General features: G+C 40.3%; 13 non-coding genes across 13 annotated transcripts; 8 read left to right on the forward strand and 5 right to left on the reverse strand.

Annotated features, from left to right (window-relative positions):
- Positions 1–130: 130 nt before the first annotated feature.
- On the reverse strand, positions 131–203 carry Trnaf-gaa (transfer RNA phenylalanine (anticodon GAA)). Its single transcript has one exon. It is a non-coding gene; the product is annotated as a tRNA-Phe (tRNA).
- Positions 204–483: 280 nt separating this feature from the next.
- On the forward strand, positions 484–565 carry Trnal-uag (transfer RNA leucine (anticodon UAG)). Its single transcript has one exon. It is a non-coding gene; the product is annotated as a tRNA-Leu (tRNA).
- Positions 566–1,016: 451 nt separating this feature from the next.
- Trnal-aag (transfer RNA leucine (anticodon AAG)) lies at positions 1,017–1,098 on the forward strand. Its single transcript has one exon. It is a non-coding gene; the product is annotated as a tRNA-Leu (tRNA).
- A 290-nt stretch (positions 1,099–1,388) lies between these two features.
- On the reverse strand, positions 1,389–1,461 carry Trnaf-gaa (transfer RNA phenylalanine (anticodon GAA)). Its single transcript has one exon. It is a non-coding gene; the product is annotated as a tRNA-Phe (tRNA).
- Positions 1,462–1,741: 280 nt separating this feature from the next.
- Positions 1,742–1,822, forward strand: Trnal-uag (transfer RNA leucine (anticodon UAG)). Its single transcript has one exon. It is a non-coding gene; the product is annotated as a tRNA-Leu (tRNA).
- Positions 1,823–2,273: 451 nt separating this feature from the next.
- Trnal-aag (transfer RNA leucine (anticodon AAG)) lies at positions 2,274–2,355 on the forward strand. The gene has a single exon. It is a non-coding gene; the product is annotated as a tRNA-Leu (tRNA).
- A 291-nt stretch (positions 2,356–2,646) lies between these two features.
- Positions 2,647–2,719, reverse strand: Trnaf-gaa (transfer RNA phenylalanine (anticodon GAA)). Its single transcript has one exon. It is a non-coding gene; the product is annotated as a tRNA-Phe (tRNA).
- A 280-nt stretch (positions 2,720–2,999) lies between these two features.
- Trnal-uag (transfer RNA leucine (anticodon UAG)) lies at positions 3,000–3,080 on the forward strand. The gene has a single exon. It is a non-coding gene; the product is annotated as a tRNA-Leu (tRNA).
- A 450-nt stretch (positions 3,081–3,530) lies between these two features.
- Positions 3,531–3,612, forward strand: Trnal-aag (transfer RNA leucine (anticodon AAG)). Its single transcript has one exon. It is a non-coding gene; the product is annotated as a tRNA-Leu (tRNA).
- A 289-nt stretch (positions 3,613–3,901) lies between these two features.
- On the reverse strand, positions 3,902–3,974 carry Trnaf-gaa (transfer RNA phenylalanine (anticodon GAA)). The gene has a single exon. It is a non-coding gene; the product is annotated as a tRNA-Phe (tRNA).
- A 280-nt stretch (positions 3,975–4,254) lies between these two features.
- On the forward strand, positions 4,255–4,335 carry Trnal-uag (transfer RNA leucine (anticodon UAG)). Its single transcript has one exon. It is a non-coding gene; the product is annotated as a tRNA-Leu (tRNA).
- A 451-nt stretch (positions 4,336–4,786) lies between these two features.
- Positions 4,787–4,868, forward strand: Trnal-aag (transfer RNA leucine (anticodon AAG)). The gene has a single exon. It is a non-coding gene; the product is annotated as a tRNA-Leu (tRNA).
- Positions 4,869–6,323: 1,455 nt separating this feature from the next.
- Positions 6,324–6,405, reverse strand: Trnal-aag (transfer RNA leucine (anticodon AAG)). The gene has a single exon. It is a non-coding gene; the product is annotated as a tRNA-Leu (tRNA).
- Positions 6,406–24,293: the final 17,888 nt, after the last annotated feature.

A 24,293-nucleotide genomic window follows, 5' to 3' on the forward strand; every position in this document is an offset into this window, starting at 1 on the left:
ATTATCGATGACTAAATTTTTTGCAATTGCATTTTATGTTTTGTGATCAAGGATAAAAAAGTCTTTTGTTTCAAAAACATACGAACCAAGTTGAAAAACAAAATGAAAAAGAAATAGAAAAACTAAAGTTTGCCGAAACCCGGGATCGAACCAGGGACCTTTAGATCTTCAGTCTAACGCTCTCCCAACTGAGCTATTTCGGCACATGTGTAAAGAGGAGGCGTGCATGTCGCAACTGTAGGTCCGAAAGCAATACCTCAAATCTCTCGTCATTCAGAAAACAAAAGTCAGCAGTCTATAGCGTATTATGATAAAGATGGGTGTCTGTACACATCGAATCGAAACTGCATTGTTACCCACTTTACGCGTCTTTGAAAACGGATTTTTTATCCTCTGATCCAGCAGCACAAGTGTTTCGACATATGGAACAAACACAATTAAGTGATGAGAAAGGGTCAAACTGCTGACTACTGCTTGGAACGGGGTAGCGTGGCCGAGCGGTCTAAGGCGCTGGTTTTAGGCACCAGTCTCTTCGGAGGCGTGGGTTCGAATCCCACCGCTGCCATTTGTTTTAACTTCTAAGTGATTTACCTTGAAAGCAGCAGTTCAATCTAGCTATCCTTTTAAATCTCTCGTCATTTCAATGTTTCGTTTGAAAGGATCAACACTCAGGCGAGATCTCAATCAGAATGTGCTGAAAATTAGAAATGATGAAAATAAAAATCAAACTCATGTATAGCTTTTCAAATCCTACATTGCCACACAGATCTTGATTCCTTCACCATTGCTACACCAGTTGTCAATATTTTTTTCTTAAAGCAAGATGGTTAGTTTTAAAAATCAACCTCATGTCTTTCTAGCAAAATACGATCTTGCCTGTATGGCCCTCATGTCTCGTATCTGGGGTCGCATCAGTCGATTATGATAGAGCAGTTTTTAATTGGGCTAAATATCAGCAAAAGGAGTATCGGCCAAAACGAATAAATTTTTCGTTTTTACACCTCTTCTTACGTAATGGTAGCGTGGCCGAGCGGTCTAAGGCGCTGGTTTAAGGCACCAGTCTCCTCGGAGGCGTGGGTTCGAATCCCACCGCTGCCATTTTTTACACCTGTTTTTAAACTAGTTTTTTTTAAACATACGCATACATTTCACGACTTGTCATTTCAACTCATGTAAAAGTATACACAATTGTAAATTATCCATAAACTTTGTGAATAGTAGCAGTTAGTCGTGAGCGGGTTGCAGGTGCGGTTGGTAGATTATCGATGACTAAATTTTTTGCAATTGCATTTTATGTTTTGTGATCAAGGATAAAAAAGTCTTTTGTTTCAAAAACATACGAACCAAGTTGAAAAACAAAATGAAAAAGAAATAGAAAAACTAAAGTTTGCCGAAACCCGGGATCGAACCAGGGACCTTTAGATCTTCAGTCTAATGCTCTCCCAACTGAGCTATTTCGGCACATGTGTAAAGAGGAGGCGTGTATGTCGCAACTGTAGGTCCGAAAGCAATACCTCAAATCTCTCGTCATTCAGAAAACAAAAGTCAGCAGTCTAGAGCGTATTATGATAAAGATGGGTGTCTGTAAACATCGAATCGAAACTGCATTGTTACCCACTTTACGCGTCTTTGAAAACGGATTTTTTATCCTCTGATCCAGCAGCACAAGTGTTTCGTTATATGGAACAAACACAATTAAGTGATGAGAAAGGGTCAAACTGCTGACTACTGCTTGGAACGGGGTAGCGTGGCCGAGCGGTCTAAGGCGCTGGTTTTAGGCACCAGTCTCTTCGGAGGCGTGGGTTCGAATCCACCGCTGCCATTTGTTTTAACTTCTAAGTGATTTACCTTGAAAGCAGCAGTTCAATCTAGCTATCCTTTTAAATCTCTCGTCATTTCAATGTTTCGTTTGAAAGGATCAACACTCAGGCGAGATCTCAATCAGAATGTGCTGAAAATTAGAAATGATGAAAATAAAAATCAAACTCATGTATAGCTTTTCAAATCCTACATTGCCACACAGATCTTGATTCCTTCACCATTGCTACACCAGTTGTCAATATTTTTTTCTTAAAGCAAGATGGTTAGTTTTAAAAAGCAACCTCATGTCTTTCTAGCAAAATACGATCTTGCCTGTATGGCCCTCATGTCTCGTATCTGGGGTCGCATCAGTCGATTATGATAGAGCAGTTTTTAAATGGGCTAAATATCGGCAAAAGGAGTATCGGCCAAAACGAATAAATTTTTCGTTTTTACACCTCTTCTTACGTAACGGTAGCGTGGCCGAGCGGTCTAAGGCGCTGGTTTAAGGCACCAGTCTCCTCGGAGGCGTGGGTTCGAATCCCACCGCTGCCATTTTTTACACCTGTTTTTAAACTAGTTTTTTTTTAAACATACGCATACATTTCACGACTTGTCATTTCAACTCATGTAAAAGTATACACAATTGTAAATTATCCATAAACTTTGTGAATAGTAGCAGTTAGTCGTGAGCGGGTTGCAGGTGCGGTTGGTAGATTATCGATGACTAAATTATTTGCAATTGCATTTTATGTTTTGTGATCAAGGATAAAAAAGTCTTTTGTTTCAAAAACATACGAACCAAGTTGAAAAACAAAATGAAAAAGAAATAGAAAAACTAAAGTTTGCCGAAACCCGGGATCGAACCAGGGACCTTTAGATCTTCAGTCTAACGCTCTCCCAACTGAGCTATTTCGGCACATGTGTAAAGAGGAGGCGTGCATGTCGCAACTGTAGGTCCGAAAGCAATACCTCAAATCTCTCGTCATTCAGAAAACAAAAGTCAGCAGTCTATAGCGTATTATGATAAAGATGGGTGTCTGTACACATCGAATCGAAACTGCATTGTTACCCACTTTACGCGTCTTTGAAAACGGATTTTTTATCCTCTGATCCAGCAGCACAAGTGTTTCGACATATGGAACAAACACAATTAAGTGATGAGAAAGGGTCAAACTGCTGACTACTGCTTGGAACGGGGTAGCGTGGCCGAGCGGTCTAAGGCGCTGGTTTTAGGCACCAGTCTCTTCGGAGGCGTGGGTTCGAATCCACCGCTGCCATTTGTTTTAACTTCTAAGTGATTTACCTTGAAAGCAGCAGTTCAATCTAGCTATCCTTTTAAATCTCTCGTCATTTCAATGTTTTGTTTGAAAGGATCAACACTCAGGCGAGATCTCAATCAGAATGTGCTGAAAATTAGAAATGATGAAAATAAAAATCAAACTCATGTATAGCTTTTCAAATCCTACATTGCCACACAGATCTTGATTCCTTCACCATTGCTACACCAGTTGTCAATATTTTTTTCTTAAAGCAAGATGGTTAGTTTTAAAAATCAACCTCATGTCTTTCTAGCAAAATACGATCTTGCCTGTATGGCCCTCATGTCTCGTATCTGGGGTCGCATCAGTCGATTATGATAGAGCAGTTTTTAATTGGGCTAAATATCAGCAAAAGGAGTATCGGCCAAAACGAATAAATTTTTCGTTTTACACCTCATCTTACGTAATGGTAGCGTGGCCGAGCGGTCTAAGGCGCTGGTTTAAGGCACCAGTCTCCTCGGAGGCGTGGGTTCGAATCCCACCGCTGCCATTTTTTACACCTGTTTTAAACTAGTTTTTTTTAAACATACGCATACATTTCACGACTTGTCATTTCAACTCATGTAAAAGTATACACAATTGTAAATTATCCATAAACTTTGTGAATAGTAGCAGTTAGTCGTGAGCGGGTTGCAGGTGCGGTTGGTAGATTATCGATGACTAAATTTTTTGCAATTGCATTTTATGTTTTGTGATCAAGGATAAAAAAGTCTTTTGTTTCAAAAACATACGAACCAAGTTGAAAAACAAAATGAAAAAGAAATAGAAAAACTAAAGTTTGCCGAAACCCGGGATCGAACCAGGGACCTTTAGATCTTCAGTCTAACGCTCTCCCAACTGAGCTATTTCGGCACATGTGTAAAGAGGAGGCGTGTATGTCGCAACTGTCGGTCCGAAAGCAATACCTCAAATCTCTCGTCATTCAGAAAACAAAAGTCAGCAGTCTATAGCGTATTATGATAAAGATGGGTGTCTGTAAACATCGAATCGAAACTGCATTGTTACCCACTTTACGCGTCTTTGAAAACGGATTTTTTATCCTCTGATCCAGCAGCACAAGTGTTTCGTTATATGGAACAAACACAATTAAGTGATGAGAAAGGGTCAAACTGCTGACTACTGCTTGGAACGGGGTAGCGTGGCCGAGCGGTCTAAGGCGCTGGTTTTAGGCACCAGTCTCTTCGGAGGCGTGGGTTCGAATCCACCGCTGCCATTTGTTTTAACTTCTAAGTGATTTACCTTGAAAGCAGCAGTTCAATCTAGCTATCCTTTTAAATCTCTCGTCATTTCAATGTTTCGTTTGAAAGGATCAACACTCAGGCGAGATCTCAATCAGAATGTGCTGAAAATTAGAAATGATGAAAATAAAAATCAAACTCATGTATAGCTTTTCAAATCCTACATTGCCACACAGATCTTGATTCCTTCACCATTGCTACACCAGTTGTCAATATTTTTTTCTTAAAGCAAGATGGTTAGTTTTAAAAATCAACCTCATGTCTTTCTAGCAAAATACGATCTTGCCTGTATGGCCCTCATGTCTCGTATCTGGGGTCGCATCAGTCGATTATGATAGAGCAGTTTTTAATTGGGCTAAATATCAGCAAAAGGAGTATCGGCCAAAACGAATAAATTTTTCGTTTTTACACCTCTTCTTACGTAATGGTAGCGTGGCCGAGCGGTCTAAGGCGCTGGTTTAAGGCACCAGTCTCCTCGGAGGCGTGGGTTCGAATCCCACCGCTGCCATTTTTTACACCTGTTTTTAAACTAGTTTTTTTTTAAACATACGCATACATTTCACGACTTGTCATTTCAACTCATGTAAAAGTATACACAATTGTAAATTATCCATAAACTTTGTGAATAGTAGCAGTTAGTCGTGAGCGGGTTGCAGGTGCGGTTGGTAGATTATCGATGACTAAATTTTTTGCAATTGCATTTTATGTTTTGTGATCAAGGATAAAAAAGTCTTTTGTTTCAAAAACATACGAACCAAGTTGAAAAACAAAATGAAAAAGAAATAGAAAAACTAAAGTTTGCCGAAACCCGGGATCGAACCAGGGACCTTTAGATCTTCAGTCTAACGCTCTCCCAACTGATCTATTTCGGCACATGTGTAAAGAGGAGGCGTGTATGTCGCAACTGTCGGTCCGAAAGCAATACCTCAAATCTCTCGTCATTCAGAAAACAAAAGTCAGCAGTCTATAGCGTATTATGATAAAGATAGGTGTCTGGAGTTTTTTTATAACTAAGTGATTTACAATGTTGCCAACTTTGAAAGAAACAGTTCAATCTAGATTTACTTTTAAATCTCTCGTCTTTTTAATATTTCGTTTGAAAGGATCCTGTACCCCCTCCCTCGACCCGCATTCTTATATACAACGTTATATCTAACATTTAATCTTTGATTGTAACAATCACTTAGTGCATTATGATTTTTTGATTTTGGTTTCCTTCCCCTGCGTCCAACTTGTGCGCATATGAGATGTAGGCTATCGCTTTCAGTGATAACAGTGTGGATTCTTCTGATTGGGTGACCTAATCTAAGGTCAGCCTCATCAGCTAGCCTTGACCCTTAACCCACTGAACCCTCTTCTATGGCCCTCTTCTGTATCACACGCAGAGTAGTTGATCGGTCATCACGTGATAGTCATTGTTTGTTGTGATTTTGACGTTGTGTTTATTGTTGTCAATTGTTGTTGTTTTGATTATTTTGTTTGTATTTTTTTACTGTTACATTGTTGTTGCTTGTACTTTTTTTCTTATTTAATGTATGTTGTATTTTTGTTTAAACTTGTGTTGTGATGTATTAATCAACTTTGTACTTACTTGTTTCCTGATGGATTAAGAAACTATGTCAATAACTTTTTTTTTTTTAAATTAAATACATTACATACTTTTTTTTTAAATTTGTATTTTAAAGCCCAGTGATATCTAGTTTGATTAAATTTAGATTGTAGATAACTGTGCTTTGCCTTGAGTATGCTGAAGTAAAAAGCTTTAAAAATCTTTGTCATAAACATGTCAAACTAGGATAAACAGAATTCATGTCAGACAAACAAGCATTGTAACCTATCGTAGATCTTGCAATATTTTATTTAAATAAAAACTGTGTAAACGGTTTAAGAAATGGTTTTAGCAACTGGGAAGACTTTTTCTTTAGTCATAACTGAGAAAAACAACTAAACAAAACAAAAATAATGGCAGCGGTGGGATTCGAACCCACGCCCCCGAAGAGACTGGTGCCTTAAACCAGCGCCTTAGACCGCTCGGCCACGCTACCTGCTAGATCCAAACAGTCGGTAAACAAGTAATTTACCTGTATTGGTTGGAGCTGAAATGTTACCTGTAATGCAAGAAAATGTCTGTGGATCTAGGCTCCTATCTAGTATACTCAAGTAGTAGATGTCTAGCTAGGGAGATGTTTGTCTGGATGAGTGGTTAATGGCTAGATGAGTGGCTGGTGGGTAGATGGTTAGGTAGGTGGGTGGGTGAATAGAGTGTAGGTAAATGGGTGGAGTGTAGGTAAGTGGGTGGAGTTCAGGAAAGTGGTTGGTGTGTTGATAAATGGGTGGAATTTTGGTGTGAGGGGAGTTTAAATAAGTGGGTGGAGTGTGGATACGTGAGTGGAGTGTCGATAAAATGGGTTTGAGTTTAGGTAAGTGGGTGGAGTGTAGGTGAGTGGTCGGAGCGTGGATAAATGGGTTGAGTTTAGGTAAGTGGGTGGAGTGTTGATAAGTGGGTGGAGTTTAGGTAAATTGGTGGAGTGGGTAAGTGGATGGAGTGTACGTAAATGGGTGGAGTGAAAGATAAGTGGGTGGATTGTAGGTAAATGGGTGGAGTAAAAGGTAAGTGGGTGGAGTTTTGTTAAGTGGGTGGAGTGTAGATAAGTGGGTGGAGTGTAGATAAGTGGCTGGAGTGTTGAAAAGTGGGTGGGGTGTAGATAAGTGGGTGGAGTGTATATAAGTGGGTGGAGTGTAGGTAAGTGGCTGGAGTGTAGGTAAGTGGCTGGAGTGTTGATAATTTAGTGGAGTGTAGATAAGTGGGTGGAGTGTATATAAGTGGGTGGAGTGTAGATAAGTGGGTGGAGTGTATGTAAGTGGGTGGAGTGTATGTGAGTGGGTGGAGTGTATGTAAGTGGGTGGAGTGTATATAAGTGGGTGGAGTGTAGATAAGTGGGTGGAGTGTATGTAAGTGGGTGGAGTGTAGGTAAGTGGGTGGAGTGTTGATAAGTGGGTGGAGTGTAGGTAAGTGGTTGGAGTGTTGATAATTAGGTGGAGTGTAGATAAGTGGGTGGAGTGTATGTGAGTGGGTGGAGTGTATGTGAGTGGGAGGAGTGCAGGTAGGTAGATATGTGTATCGGTATCTGTGTGACCTGTTGAGAGGCTAGGAGAATGAATATCTGTGTAGCTAGTTTATGTGTAAGTAATTGGGTAAGTAAATTTATAATTAGATGAGTAGGTTGTTGTTTAGGTAGGTGGGAGCAGTAGCGTAGCGGGGAGTGGGGGGTAGGGGGGGGCGGTGGGGACTTATGTCCCCGGGCGCCGACCTTATGGGGCGCCAAAATAGGTTGGAAAAATAAATTGAAAGGTTGAGGCGGGTGCAAATCGAAAGTTTGAGGGGGGGGGGGGCTAAATCGAAATCTTGAGGGGGGGGGGGTGCAAATCGAAAAGTTTGTCCCCGGGCGTCGGGAAGGGTCGCTACGCCTCTGGGTGGGAGTGTAGTTAGGTGTACGCGTGAGTGTGCACGTAAGTGTGACAGTAATTGAATGAGCATGCAAGTGTGTAATTTGGTGTGTAGGTATGACTATGGTACGTAAATAGGTGTGTTAATTACTCGCGTTGATATATGCTAGAATATTTGTTAGGCTTGATTACAGTTGTTTATTCAAATTTATTTCACCGTCTCGATGTTATGTTCAACCACATTTTTTCTATCCCATGAACCCCGAGTATCACATTGTTTCATGTCATAGAAACGTGGCTAAATTTAGTTACATTTTTTAATCGTCTGCGCCGTAACATCCTCTTTGGCGTCTACGCAGTCTGATGTTAGAAATTTGTACGACTTTTTTTGTCAATGTTCTCTAGCTTTCATGACATCACCACCTCATATATGTCATTTTGGTATTCTATCTACTATATAACACACTTCCTAATGACATGTACTTTCTATTTATGCCATATGCCCTTTACACTGGCTATGCCACACATACATTCTACCGTACCACGCTCCCTTGTTCTACATAATTATGACAACATAAATTGAGCCAGACACACACGAAGAAAAAAAAACGTGCCAGAAAAAAATAATACATAATTGGCCAAGTTAAATAGATGAAAAACAAAATTTCCTCCAGCCAGCCTTGAGGTGATAAATGATGCATTTCCTGTTTGACCCAATGCAAAACATGTTGATGACATGCCGCAACTGGATGTGTGTGTGTAAGTGTGTTTTTTGTACGTGGGTGTGTAGAACTACGTGTGTATGTTTTTGAACTGTTTTTTTTGGGTACAAGTGTGTAAGTGCGTTTTGTGTGTGCACATGTGTGTACTTGTGGGCGTAATGTATGTGTGCGTGTGTGCTTTTATGCTCTTGGTTCTAGGTCTGTGTCGAATGTGAAATGTGTAATAGACCTTGGGCCGACAGCGGGGTTTAAACAGTCAACCTGTGTGTTGATCCACTGTGTTACATATCAACCAGTGGCATATGGAGGGGGGGGGGCGGGGGGGGGGCGCACTGGTGACACCATTTAGGGGGGTGACACCAAGGCCAAAAATAGCAAAATATATAGAGAAAAATGAAAGTTCCAGTTAATTAAGTGATTAATTCGAGTGTTAAAAAGTCTTTTAAGAGCAAATTTGACAAATCCCGGCAAGGGTGGAGGGGGTGGGGGGAGTGCAAAAAAAAGTTTGAAAGGGGGGGGGGGTTGCAAATCGAAAGTTTGAGTGGGGGGTGCAAATCGAAAATTTAAATTTTGTCCCGGACGCCGGGACGGGTCGCTACGCCTCTGGGGGGGGGGGGGGGTGTCACCAACCTCGCTACGCCACTGGTAACAACTATGGTGGTGTGTCGTTCCTTTACAATAATATAATCATAAGAATTTTATTTTCTTATTAAAATGTAAGTTTATTTAGTAAGGCTTTCACTAGCTTTATCCCCCCCCCCCCCTTTCTTTCTCTTATGGTGGCATAAATCAAGCAAACAGTAGCAGTACAAAGTAGCGAGCAATTCTTGCCCTTATTGCCACCCACTAGACTCCTGTGTTGCCCCCCCCCCACCCACCACCACACACACGGTACCGAACCAATTTATTATGGCTTTAAAAAATTGTGGCCTTAATACTTAGACCACTCCGTCCCAAAATAAAGAGTAGACGTATCCATATGAAAGAAAAGTTTCTCTACACTGTTAGACTGAGCGAAAGCCCACCGTGGATTTTAAAAGCCATGATTAGATACAATAGGTGAAAAACCCATAAATGATTGTGGGTTGAGTCATTAGTTCCTGTAAGGAGTGACCAAAAAGTCTCAGTGAACTGAAATGAAGTGACAAAAAGTCACAGTGAACTGAAATGAAGTGACAAAAAGTCACAGTGAACTGAATGAAGTGACAAAAAGTCACAGTGAACTGAATGAATTGCCCAAAGTCACAGTGAACTGAAATGAAGTAGACCGAAAAGGTGGGGAAAGCCGTAATAAATTCTAGGGACTGCCATATATTGGGCTGTGTGTGGGGGGGGGGGGGGGGGGGGGGGGGAAGCCATGCAAGGTGGGCATGACCGTGCAATGCTTCGAATCACCTGGCTGAGATCAATTAGACCAACAGTATCAAGGTGCAGCACAATTTCGGTTAACAACAATAATCGATACGATTGAACTTAATCAATACATATCGATCGCCTGTTATCTATACAACTATAATCTACGCCCGCCCACCCGTTTGATTACGTCGTCTGCTAATCTCAAGGTCACGTCTGCTGTTTTCATTGATTTGTTTCGCTGCTTACTCCGGGTACCGTTCTTTGAACGATTCGCATGTTTGACGTCTGCACGTCGTGCGGTGTGTGTTCAACTCCTGATGTCAGCAACCGTTTGACCGTCACGTGACTTTGATGTTTCCCGTGGTACAACGGTGATCGGTAAGCCTTGACCTCTTAACCCAGCCAATCGAATCACGAGGCTATTTTTGGACCTGATAGAAGCCCGTTTGATAAAAGTGTAACTTCTGTTTCTGGATCCAAAAAAAAAAAAATTTCTCCACCTTTTCTGATGTAGTGATTGTTTCCTGTTCGCATTACACATTAATTACTTCTAATTATTTTTCTTATAAATTAAATCTAACAGTTGTAAGTGAAATATATAATTAATTATTTTTTTTACGAATTATTAAAATCTTTTAAAAGGCGAACCATAAGATATGTAACAATATAAGCCGGTTACCCAACTTTGTTTCCTGGTTTGGAGTGATCTCCCCTCCACACACAAAAAAAAATCTTGGCGACAATGAAGACATTTTTGTAGCCACATTAAAGCTTTATATAACTTTATTGCTACATTTTCCGTGAAAAAAAAATACCGGTCCAAAGAGGATGGTAAAAGAAACAAGCAGCTTGATATCAGCGGCAGTAACTCTGTCAAGGGGAGATAAGAGAGATGTTAGTGTGAACTCGGAATTTTATTTTTACTTCTGCGTCTATTGTTTACGTGTTTGTATATGAAAGGATTGCAGAAGGTTATATTATGATAGGGGATCGCCATGATGGTGTAGACAGTCGCTAAAGGGGTGTCGGTAAGCGGAGAATAGAAAGTGTCCAGGTAAAATACAAGCAAGGGTTGATGGTCCGGCTATGTCCAATATCTGGCCAACGTAATGTCCTCTTTATTATAACTGACCAGCGTAATGTCCAATTCACTACTTCTGAACAGCGTAATGTCCTACGCACTATATCTGAACATTTTTAACCCCTCACAAAATGTCGAAAACCACGGAATATTTTCTCTCACACACAAACACATAAACCTTAAGAAACACATACATAGCCACATAATATTTTACACCCAAACACACATTTACACACATTTACACACACACACAACAATCGCACACGACTTGAATGGTGCAGGATAGGTTAGATAACCTTGGCGAAAAAGTTTAAAAACTAGATCAACTTTTCACATCCTTGTACACACCGCCGTCCCGTTCAGTTGATAAATTACACGGGGGGGGGGGGGGGAGGGCTTTCTCAGAAAGCCGTTGGTCAGAATCTACGTCATTGGTTCTAGGTATCGGGCAAGACACCGGATTAAAATAGGCAGGTAATCGTCTGCAAGGTGCACTTAGATCCAGGTCAGGCTTATCTGATCTTAGGGGGAAGCACTGGTATATGTGGGGAGGTAACCCCCCCCCCCCCCCTCCTTGTTTAACCAAGGTGTTGAGGTCTTCTTGTATTCCAGATTTTTTAAAATACATGCGTAAAGATTAAAGATATCGTTTATTAACGTAGTTAGGAGACTGATATCTAAGGAGGGGACTCGTATTTGCAGCGCTAAATTGAAGGGAGCGGTATGATTAAATCTTAATAGGGAGCCACTTCACGGTGTTGTCTATTTTGAATGTGTTTTTTGTCATGTGAACTATATACAAACACGTATAGGAAAGTATAAAGGATCACATTACTATAATTCTAGCCACAGGATACCGAAGCTAACCCCAATCAAATCTCAACCTGTTATTGAAATGTTAATAAAAACCTTGAAATGAATACTTTAGCCCCGAAATAAACGCAAACCTTTATTCCTTCTCACAATCCCGCCCCCACAATCTCACTCCCACAATCTAACTTGGAATTTCACAATGTGTAGCTTGCGCATTCATGGTTATAACGCCCACTTTAAGCCAATCCCTTTTCGCTCGCAACTTTCTTTATATTGCTAACAAATCAACCATCACAAAACCTCCAGTCTTCCGCAGCTAATGGTATCAATTCAGAAGCCAATGTTTACCACAGTACCACTATCATTAACACTAACATCAACCTATAATTTAACATCGTACCACCAAAATTAATCACACCCGAATCTTATACTTACAATTAATATCCACCTTAACCATTTTAAAGTATAGCCTTTAAACTACCACAGTACAGCTATCATTAGCTGTCTCTATGGCTAGTGACCCTTAGATGTCAATACCTTGACACATAAAAGACAACCTTGGTGTTCAATGTCTTGACCAGTTAGTTCCTCGCAGTCGTCGCCCCCCCCCCCCCCCCCCCCCCTGGAGAAAAATGTTTCAAAGAAACCCGGATTTTGACGTCACGGCTCTCCGGTTAGGAGACCTTTGTTGACTGGTTCTCGGAATCTTCCCGCGGGCTTTGGTTCTCGTTTGCTCATGTTTGAGACCCCGCTCGGGCAGGTTTTGGCGCGTCGCCGCCGTAACTTAAACAATCTCGGGCAGACGCTAGCCATCTGTTGAGGCAGCCAATGTCAGGTCGAGGTGGCACCACGTGACAAAAACCAGACAGAAAATCACCAACTTTGTAATGATAAGTCGGGCACATTCCTCAGGTTGCTTTTACGCACCAACGTGATTTAAAAGAATAAAATTACTTACGAAATAAAATTATAACTTTCAATGGTTCAGCCATTTAATAAATGGGAGGAAAAATACTAATGAAAAAAAAAAATCAAAATTCCAATGGTAACCAATAAATGGTTAAAGCCATTTAATAAATGGGGGGGGGGGATACTCATGAAAAAAAAAATCAAAATTCCAACGTTAACCAATAAAAATGTTTATTCGTTTACGCGTCATATCGTCTGAGGCGTGATTTTTTTTTCTCGAACAAATAGTTCAACATAGTTTCTTAATGGGGTGTGGCACTACTTGCTCCCGCCACCTCCCACACCCACCCACACCCACCCACACCCACCCGCACACTTGTAGGCGGATAAGGGATCGTCGAGCCGACAATCTAAAATAGAAAGCCATGAAAGGCTAGACTGAAGGTTTTCTTGTTGCGCAAGGTATTGTAATGGTGTTTTTTTTTAATTATAATCCAAGAGAAGTCTACAAAAATAATTGTCTTGTAAAATGTCATTGACACCGGAAGAACTTGATTGAACCATACAGAAAAAAATTCTGGGGAATTCCACGTACAGGCTGAAATAGGGGGAAAAAGAATGAATACTTGAGCCAAAAATAGCAGTGGGTTTTATTTTTCCAATCATTCTTCTGTCTGTGTGAGGAGGACAGTCTAGCAGGGAGATGACCACAATCCCCACACGCTCCGTTTTCTAATACATGGAACGGGTGGGGGGGGGGGGGGTTAATTAAAGGACAGATTAGGGTTTTCCGAAGTTTTCTTTAAATAAGCAAACTTCCCCAATTTATTTTTTTACACACCCTTAGCAAAGTAAGAACGGCACTGGCGAAGTTGGACAGTCTGGTTTAACAAGGCAGAGGGTACTCTTTGTACTCAGAAAACAAACTTTGTTTGATACCCGGATGTTCAAAAAGTACCCGACTACGCATGTCTTGAAATTACTTTTCTTGCCATCTTAATGGTATCTGCCACTCCCCCTCCCCCACCCATTTATTAACCCACTCTCAGTTTATGTTAATCCGAAGATTATCTACATAGTTACGGTAATGATAGAATTAGTTCTAGAACTCCTCACGTACAACTCTAGTGTCGTCGTGTTGTATGGTCGAGCTCAGAGTTTCTTCCAGGCATCACTTCTGGGGGGGGGGGGGGGGGGGGGGGAGGGGGGGGGGAGAAAGTCTACCGGCCCCCAGAACGAAATGGAATTTATATAGAAAATATATCCTTTTAACATTTTAACAGTGTCCACCCCCCCCCCCCCCCCCCCTCGCCCGAAAATTTCAAGTGCCCTCCCCCCCCCCCGGAGAAAAAAGTCTGGAAGAAACACTGGTAGAGCTTACTACTGGGTAAAATCAAATTCTCGAGTTCGGATCCCAGACTCGAGTCTGTAGGATGTCCCTGAGTCCACCCAGCTCTAATGGGTACCTGAATTAGGTTAGGGAAACTAAGGCGGCTGGGCATAGCTCTGATCACACTATTCCTTTGTATGCATAGGTCAGTGAAATAGAGAAATCTCTACTTCATCTGCTCCATGTGTCTAGAGCACGAACGGAAAAATATGATAATGATACGTACTACAAGAAAGTGAATCCGTTCGCTTTTAAAAGAAAATTGTTTTTTTTTAATTAGATGAACTCTACTGCTTCTACCCTATGTCGTCTACTAAAAGTCCACAACAACGGTTTTAAAAATTGTAACTTTAAATGAAAACCCTCTGAATAGATTGTGTAGAAGAAATAACGTAATACAAGGGAAGCCATGCGATTAGTGACATGATGGCCTTGACAAATAAAACTGTAACATTTATCTAGCGGGAAAATCTCCCATGATGCACTTTGTATGCATGTATCTGTATAAATAACTTAGTTTACATCGCTCTTTTGCTGTTGTTTATTAAAGGGACTGTACTCTCCACGTTGTAGGGGAAAAATATACACGTATTTACTTTCATGGCGATTAGAGTTCAGGGTTATCTGAACTTGATCTATTTATAGCATAGGCTTGCATGACTGGGATAGTTTGTTTTTCACGCGCTGTACGGTAACTAGGTCAACCAATTTTTAATATGATGGTGGGAGCAGAGGGATTTTAGATCTAGGTTGACAACCAGACGTACAGGATGTTCATTTAACAACACTGGACGGATATTACTTTGGAGCGAAAGTAATCTCGTCTTGTCATCGAAACGGTGTCACAAAGATGCCAGATAAATTAATGTTTTATTGGCCAATATTTTTATTTTATTTAAGAAAATCCTACACATAAAATTTAAAAAGTAGAAGAAATCAATTACTTTTAAATCAGCGAGGCTATAGCGACTGGTTAAACTATAACTTGGACACTGTTTTGTCGGGTGGTAAAGCGGTACTGCTAACTCCAAAATCACGAGTTCGGATCCAGGAATCGAATCCGCGGGAGGTCATTGGGTCCACCTAGATCTGATGGGTACCTGACTGTATTATAGGCTGTATCCCTTGATTATCCCTTGTCTATGCCGAGGTTACAGAAACAAATGAACTCTACTTCATTTACCCTTAATATGCCTACATAAAAAGTAAAAGGACATGTTTAGCTTATTTTTAAAGCTACTGGTCCTGGATATCTCTGTTATTTACTTACGTTTAACAACTATTTCGGCTGTATAATTATGATCAACCTGCTCACAGCTGACGGTTAGCTTAAAGTACAAACAAATCTTAATCATAAATTATTTTTATCCAAACAACAACCCGCCCCCAAAAACAGCAACGCAAACAGTTGTGCATAAACCACGAATAATCTTCAACATTTTTACAGCTGAATTTTTTAAAAATTAAGATATTTTCTTTTTAAACAGTTAAACCCTAGGGAAAGCAAAGGCTGCTGGGCATAGTGCTGACCACACTATCACTTCATATGCCGAGGTCTCTGAAAAACTCTACTTCCTCTGACCCATGTGTTTTTGGGAAGAACGGTAAAAGATGTTGAAGTGAAAAATTATTTTAAATTACATTACTATTAGGAAAGTCTTATTAAACAAAGGCTTTAGTTACATTAAAATATTGGTAAATGATAAAACAATAAATATAATTGAACGGTTCAATTAAAGTTATTTACGTGAGATCAATGGGGGTAGAATTAAATTAATAGTGTTTAATTTTAACACGTTAGAGGACCAGGGGAAAACAAAAGAGTGCGAGAAGGGCGTTAAAAGTCCACATGTTTTCTCCTAACCTGTACAAGGAAAAACTTTAATGATAATTGATATGCCTCTAAGCCGTGAGTGTAGATTGGGATAAACAAATTAAACGTTTAGCTACAGGACGAGAAATATGATAGTTTAAAACAAAAATCGACAGCAACACATAAACAAACATGGTTGAAAAGTTAACATGCATCACACACTTTTACACACACTCTTTCACAATGTACACACGCACATACAACACACATGTTCGCAAGCAACTAACACTCCTTGAAATATAACCCACACACTCCTTGAAATATAACCCACACACTCCTTGAAATATAACCCACACACTCTTTGAAATATAACCCACACACTCCTTGAAATATAACCCACACACTCTTTGAAATATAACCCACACACTCTTTGAAATATAACCCACACACTCTTTGAAATATAACCCACACACTCCTTGAAATATAACCCACACACTCTTTGAAATATAACCCACACACTCTTTGAAATATAACCCACACACTCCTTGACATATAACCCACACACTCCTTGAAATATAACCCACACACTCCTTGAAATGTATAACCCACACACTCAAATATAACCCACACCCCTGCCCACACGATGCCATACAACCCATCTCAAAACCCATATGTTAACTTGTATCTCACCACTCTACACACACACACCCACACCACCGACGCACGCACACATACGTCATCCACCTATATACATAAAATCACTATTGATGGTCATTTACTCTCTGTATTTAGCCCCCACCACTAAGATCCTCATTCTAACCTTACTCCCACTGCTTTAGATGCCGTACATATTTTTTTTTAAATGGCATTTGATGGTATTGTTAAATTACCAAAACACGCCATTAAAATATTGTAAACATTATACGCTACAAAAGTAAAATTTAAAATATCTTTAAAATTTAATTAGTTAGCATATTTCCAAATGATTCAAATCAGTGTTCTGGTGACCAATCAAGTCGAACGTATTCAGGAAAGTATTGATTGATTGAACGCGGATTCAGCGGTAGCCTCGCTTCAACTCGGTCACGTGGTGCGTGTTTGTTTGGTGTCAGGGTAAACTGCGTAGATTTCTTCCTGTCGGCGACCTTGGGCCTCGTCAAGTATGAGGCCAGGTGTAGACGATAACAGCCACGTCATCGAGCGGGTCACAGGAATGTGACCTTCACTGGGTCACTGACGACGTCAGCCGGCGCTGGAGCACACACGCGGTGCGGTAGACACACACATACATACACATACATACATATACACAGGCACAGAACGGATATCAAGCACACACGCGGTGCGGTAGACACACACACACACACACACACACACATACATACACACAGACATATACACAGACATGTTAAGCAATATTCACATACACTCACACACAGAACGGATATCAAGCACACACCCGGCGCGGTACACACACATACATACACATACATTCTTAACTATATTCTCATACATACACAGCAGAACGGATATCAAGCATTCACACATAAAGACAAATTCGGAACAAATAAACATACAATCACACGCAAGCAACTATATAAATATATTTATTCACACACAAAAGAACTTACATATGATAACATACACATTAATAAATAAACACAAAGACCCACAGAAGACACGATACACACATACACCGTACTTCTTGCTGACATGTCCACACAGAAACATACGCAACTGGCATACACATATACAAATTACATCAACGCTCAGGCGCGAACACACGTAAACAACACACATCACATACAAACTCGCACGCAGCTGTAACAGTGAATACACATAAACAATACACTATATACAAACACAAGGACAGACGTCACTCTGATACACACATACAATCTTCAGGCTTATATAACCTGCACACGTAATACACACACATACACACAAGCAACAACACCCACACATGCAAGCTGACGTTCGATACACACACCCACGTTAACGCCCACTTTGAAGTACGATTGGACTTAGATAAGATGTCGTAATTTTTTTTAAATTTAGTTCAAAGTTTCTTGAAGAATGTAGCTTTTGTTGTAATGAAACCAACGTTTTACCTTTAAATAGAAGTGCAGAAATTAATCTTGTAAGATTTTTATCTTAGCTAAGTATTTAAAAGTTGATCTGTTGTTAGCGTATTTACGTTATTTACACTTCCCATTGTAATGGTCTTTTTCATCGACTAGAGATGTAACACGGACACGATGCATGACACCGACCTTGACCTTACACAACCCTTGACCTGACACAGACCTTGGCCTTACACAACCCTTGACCTAACACAACCCTTGACCTTTCACAACCCTTGAACGTATACATAAAACCTTTACACTAACCCAAAAAAATATACAAAACAGTAGTCAGTGGTCCCATTGAATATTTTTATGGGATTAAAATCAGTTGAAAATTAATAACTAATAGATATTTAGTTTAAACACATAAATATTTTTAATTTTGTTCAATATAATAGCCAATCGGCTATGTTGGAAGTAATGCTGTCATTAGCTGTTAAGGACACACTTAAGATCCACAACCTAGTTTACCTATCCAGGAGCACTAATTCCAATACGATTAACAAAAGGGCCACAATCCAGCTAATATTTCCAAGCTCCAGTTTGTACATCCAGGGCCATAATTTTAGTACACTTGACCAGAGGGCTACGATCAAGTTTACCTTTTCATGGGCCATAATTCAAGAACACTTAACTAGGGGAAACAATCAAGTAGAAGCTAAACATCATGTAAAAGTGTGTTAGGCGGAAGTAGAAATTTTTTTTGAATTTATAATATACTGAGGCTTAATTATATTTACATTTTATTGCATTTTAAACCTTGCAAAAAATCGTGACTTCATTAGTAATGCAGCTTCATTTGATGGATAATTTAAAAGTCTAATAAAGCAAGAATGCGTGTGGTGTTAGCGGGTTTAGGCATTCCAGCGATTTAAGGTAAAAAGTCATTCCAGCGATTTAGGTAAATATTCGAACTTTTGGCCTCTTTCTTTAACAGTAGTAAAAAAAATGTCATTTTAATGGTGGGACCTGTCATTTAGTTGATGTAGCCAGAGTTTCTTCCAGACATTTCTCCGGGCGGTCCAAAGGGAGTCTAACCCCCCCCCCCCCTCCCCAGGAAGTGGAATTTATATAGAAATATATTATATACTCTTATAAATTTCTGTCGCCGAGGTAAATTTAGGCCCCCCCCCCCCGGAGAAAAAAGTCTGAAAGAAACATTGGATGTAGCCTGTAATGAATGTCACATGTCATTTCAAAGATGGGATCTGCTATTGAGTTGATGTGATCTGTCGTTTAATAGAGGTGACTTGTCATCAGAGTTTCTTCCAGGCATCTCTTCGAACGAAATGAAATTTATATAATTTATATAGAAAATATATACTTTTAACATTGTCCGCCCCCCCCCCCCGAAGAAAGTCTACCGCCCCCACCCCCCCCGAAAATTTCAATTGCCCCCCCCCCCCCCCGGAGAAAAAAGTCTGGAAGAAACACTGCTTGGCATTTAGTGGATGAGACTTGTCATTTGGTAGATGTGGCCTATGGTTAAGAAAAACTTGACATGTCTTTCTACAAAGGTATCCTTTGATTAAAAATAGACATAAACTTGTCATTTGTTAGATGTGACTTGTCGTTTGGTAGGTTAACTTGGCATTTAGTCGATGAGACTTGTCATTTGACCCGTCTTTTTTTTACAAAGGTGCCCTGTAATTAAAAGAAGACACAAACCTGTCATTTGTCAGATGTGACATGTCATTTAATAGAGGTGACCCGAAGTTAAGTAGGCGCGACCTGTCATTTAATAGACGTGACCCGTCATTAAACAGGATCAATCACAAGGTCGAAAGAATGCGGGTTATATTAAAATACCCCCCCCCCCCCCAAACAAACACACAAGCCAATCCTTAGAACTATATTTAAACACGTGACCAGTCTTGCATGACGAGCAGGCGACCAACTTTTCAAACGACGTTTTAAAAAAAAAATGTTTATACATCGCCATGATCACATGGGCCTGACAATTATTCTCATTGACGACATTACACAATGTCTGAGTGGAGTCTAAAGGGGTGGGAGTGAGGAGGTTGCCACGAGTTCAACGAATTTTTTAAACAACAACATATTTCTTCGCGGATCACATGCTGTCTATACGACGCAGGATATCGAAATCAAGGTCATACCAGACAAGGTTATATAACAAAACCACGGGGTCGGGGCGGGATCAGGGGGTCGGGGCGGGATCAGGGGGTCGAGGGGATTAAAAACCAGCGATGTATTGTGTTGGGTCTAACAGCGCTTACTAAACTCTATCCGCGGTAGTTCTCAGAAGACGCCTTCTTATTTTTTCTTCATCCCGCCCTAGATACGGGCGAGCCAAACACGCCGGCGGTGATACAACCGGCTGGTGACCTTGACCCCTGGGCCTGCACCGAGCCGACGCTGGCTCAGCCACTGTGACACGTAATGTTGGCCGTGGTTTGGTAAGACTTTTTTTTGGGGGGGGGGGGGGGGGGGGTGGGTTCAACTTTTGCAAATCGCACAGTGGTGGGTTTTTCCCACGCGTTAGTTTATCGTGGGAAGTGGTGGGGGAAAAATACAACTCCCCTCTCAACTTTTATTTCCCCCTCCCCTCCTAACACTACCCCCAGTATATCTTTTTTTGAAACTTGGCCAAAACTGCAGTGAGGTTGCGCCGAGAGTGAGTCGAGTGTGTGGGGGGACGACGCGTGACGCATGCGTAAGTCGAGATAATCCGCCGACAGAATAGAGGGAAAAGGGAGACAATATGCGCCTTGCAAGGGGGAAAAACAAACTGTCTATGTTTTCATTTAATTAAAAATATGTTTGCGGTGAAAAGCTTTCTTCATAATATTTCAGGGCCACACACAGATTATACACACATATACATATATATATATATATATATATATATATATATATATATATATATATATATATATATATATATATATATATATATATATAAAAGTTATTTTTAAATATATAGGCGTATGTATGGCGCATTATACGAAACGTCCATGATAGTATAAGAAGCCACTAATCGCCTACGATAGCACATCTTTAACAATTTTTTTTTCCTTTATCCGAATATTATTTCAACTCTAGTTATAAGCCCATACCCCACCGATTTAAAGGTCCTTCTATTTAATTTTTCAGGTTTAAAAATAACATTGAAGGAAAGCTGCAGTTTAGTATTATGTATAAGTAAACCATTTAATTGGAAGTAGGCCTACGTGTGAGAAAGAAATATTAGGCCCACTGTTGTAAATCTGCAACAGTCCTCACAAGCCGATGATGAAAACTGTAATACTAAAACGAATATGGCAAGCCAAACTGACAATCTAATTTTAAATTACATGTCTGAGGCAATTTAAAAAAAAAAAATAATTTAATGCCATGGTTATTTACATTTAAGAAATCGATCTAATTATCAGTCGGCAGTGCGTTAAGGTCAACACAGTAGTCGATTCTTTTAAGAAACATAGTTCTTATTTTCAATATACGAATTTTTTTCTGAGAGAAAATAAACCAATGTATATTTATAACTTTCGCTGGAGGTGTGTTCTATTTAAAGTGTCTTGACTTATATAACTTGAACTTTGGCTGGCTGTAAATATGTTGAACTTGAAAAACGGGTAGTGTGCTTCAAGGAGAGAAGCCGGCCCATGAGCGCGGTTAAACAGGGACTATATTTCAAAAGTCTATATTTACTTCGTCCACCCTAATCCTACGAATATTAACAGCTCTTTAACTAGCAGTAAAGTCCTTCACATTTTGACATCGCCAGAATAAAATAATTATGATTTAAAAAGTTTTTAAAAAACCCACGTTTTCTGATTGAACTAAAAAGTAGAAAATAAATGCTATACATCACAATAATGCAAGCGATCACTCTACTGTAAGCGATGAAAAACGTGGGACGCCGAAGTAAAAGTTATATTACTATTGATTAGATAATACTATTGACTTTTATTAGGGAGCTTGTAGAGAGTCAACAGTATTAGAAACTGTAAGAAAATCACGGGTTTTTAAAAACTTTTTAAATCATAATTATTTTCTACTTTTTAGTCTTTTGTCTGTTTGTTTACATTAAAATCTTGCTATAGATTTTATCTTTTCGCATTCACTTTTTTTTTTGGGGTAAACGAAGACAACTCGTAAAAAACACGTGCCTTGAACCCGTGTCGAGTGGGTTAGCAATCGTGTGCCCCACCACTCGACCATATCGTCTCCCCCATACTGGCCACCAGTTGTTCCGGTTGTTTGTACACAAACACCATGTGAACACTACTCAGTAAGCAAAAAGAGGGAGAGTACCGAACCTTGTTTTCATCAAATTACAATTACTGGATTATGTCTCTTTTCCCCCACGTTTTTTTGTATGAAAATATAGCGGTCTAAAATGATCAATAAAATGTTTCCATGGATCAATTTAGTAATTTTAACAATTGAATATTCTATTGTCATCGGAAACAAAGCTTCCCTGAAAATTTCAGCGCGCTAGCTAACTGGGAAGTGCCCGAAATTTCGATCACAAGATTTGATTGGAAAGACGCGAAAGCAAGTTAAAGAAAACGTGGTAAAAACAACACAAAGGGGGGAAACAAGGGTGGAGGAGTAGGGGGGGGGTGGTCGCACAAATCCGGTGGTAGGAAGAGGTAATTAGATGAAAATAAAAACAATCGCATTGAGGTGAGTTATAGAGTTTTATAAATGAGTTGTTTATGTGTTTTATAGAAAATGTATTTTTAAAAAAATGTTTTTGTTTAAAAATGTTTGTTTTCCCAAAAATCAAGAACAATGGTTTCCATAGCTACACCCGCGGTATAGAAACAGCCACGTAGATACTAAAATACCACGACTGAAACCTGTAGTGTTGATGTCGAATTCAGGCTAAACCTTATAAAAACACCTCGCGAGCGACGTTTCGGTGTCGTGGGATCGAGACCAACCCAAACTCTCACACGACGTCACACCTCACCCATTAACTCTAAACCTGCGCCCCCTCCCCCCCCCCCCTTTACATACTTCAGGATTAATAACCTCCAAAAATTAACCCAATTTTGAAAACGAAACGGGCGAAGTTGATCCCGAGCACCCAACAACCCCGCAGGTTCAGAGTTCAACATTTAGGGTGTTGACCTACCTCACTGTCAAGTCAAGTCAAGACTAGTCAACTCAAGTAACGTCCAGTTCATGTCATTGGGGAATACATCGTCACATGCAGGAGCCCGCCCTCTATCTATACTCTACCTGTTCGCCATTTTCAACTTACCTGTGATGTGTGCCGTGTCATCCGGTACACCGGTGTTTGCTGGCAGTTTGGTAATTGTTAGTTCTTTTTAGCCGGCAGTTTGGTAGTTGTTAATTACATTAGCCGGCAGTTTGGTAGTTGTTAGTTACATTAGCCGGCAGTTTGGTAGTTGTTCGTTACATTAGCCGGCAGTTTGGTAGTTGTTCGTTACATTAGCCGGCAGTTTGGTAGTTGTTAATTACATTAGCCGGCAGTTTGGTAGTTGTTAGTTTTTATTAACCGGCAGTTTGGTAGTTGTTAGTTACATTAGCCGGCAGTTTGGTAGTTGTTCGTTACATTAGCCGGCAGTTTGGTAGTTGTTCGTTACATTAGCCGGCAGTTTGGTAGGTGTTAGTTACATTAGCCAGCAGTTCGGCAGTTGTTAGTTTTTATTAACCGGCAGTTTGGTAGTTGTTAGTTCTTTTTAGCCGGCAGTTTGGTAGTTGTTAGTTACATTATCCAGCAGTTTTGTGTAGGTGAGATTTTAAATTTGGGGTTTTAAAATGTAACGTGTATGTAGATGGGTTAGAGAGAGGGTAGAATGACGAGGGAGAATAAATGGGCGATAGTTTGGAGTCGATGTTTCAAGGTCATGGAGGGGGGAAATTCCAGACTGGCTGGAATGTAGGACACGGCACTGCTGACGTCAGAGGTTGGGGCGTGTACAAGCAAACAAAAAAGGGGAGAGGGGAGGGGGGTTTAGACAGCGTCGAGTGGATTGATTGTAGGTGTGGGTGTCAGAAGCCACCCAGTCTGGATGTGGCGTCACAGCCCTGAGTGGTGTATGGTGTCTGAACCCAACCCTCTATGTAATGTCACAACCCCCTCTCTGAAGTCACAACCATGTCTGGTGTATCGTGTCAGAACCCAACCCTCTCTCTGATGTCACTACCCTGTCATTGATTTAACAACCCTTTCTGTGGTGTTACAACCCATATTTGACATCACAACCATATCTTTGATATCACAACCCTATTGTATAAGGTCAGAACCCAACCCTATCTACCGTGTGGAGTTGAAAC

This window comes from Physella acuta, unplaced genomic scaffold, assembly GCF_028476545.2.
Source record: "Physella acuta isolate Inbredline_101_S28 unplaced genomic scaffold, ASM2847654v3 ptg001249l, whole genome shotgun sequence".
Lineage (NCBI taxonomy): Eukaryota > Metazoa > Mollusca > Gastropoda > Physidae > Physella > Physella acuta.